The sequence below is a fragment of the Halyomorpha halys genome, unplaced genomic scaffold (assembly GCF_000696795.3).
Source record: "Halyomorpha halys isolate HHAL.00 unplaced genomic scaffold, Hhal_1.1 Scaffold2192.1, whole genome shotgun sequence".
Lineage (NCBI taxonomy): Eukaryota > Metazoa > Arthropoda > Insecta > Hemiptera > Pentatomidae > Halyomorpha > Halyomorpha halys.
The window spans coordinates 1-362 of NW_027109260.1; positions in this window are offsets into that span (position 1 = coordinate 1).

Below are 362 nucleotides of genomic sequence, written 5' to 3' on the forward strand. Positions count from 1 at the left end.
GAGACTCTATATCTCAGGGCGGGTTACTAGCAATCAGAATACAAGCACTTTTACAATTAACTTAATTAAATTAATATCTCTGTTACAATTGTCTATTAAATTTAGTTATAACCAAACTAACCAAGCTCTACGATCTTCTTGATTCCTGGTGTTTTCTTTGTTCTTCTATTGTTCTGGCGTCCTCTTCTTGCCAGACAGAATTTCATGAGGATCTCTTCATCTTGGCTCTATCCTTCCACCTCTCTCCTCACACGCAGACACCAGTCTACCTCTCAAAATGGAAACCTGCCTTGAGGTTACATGTAAACATCGATTGTCCCCCAACAGTTAGGGATTTTTCCAAATGATTTATTTTCTGAATA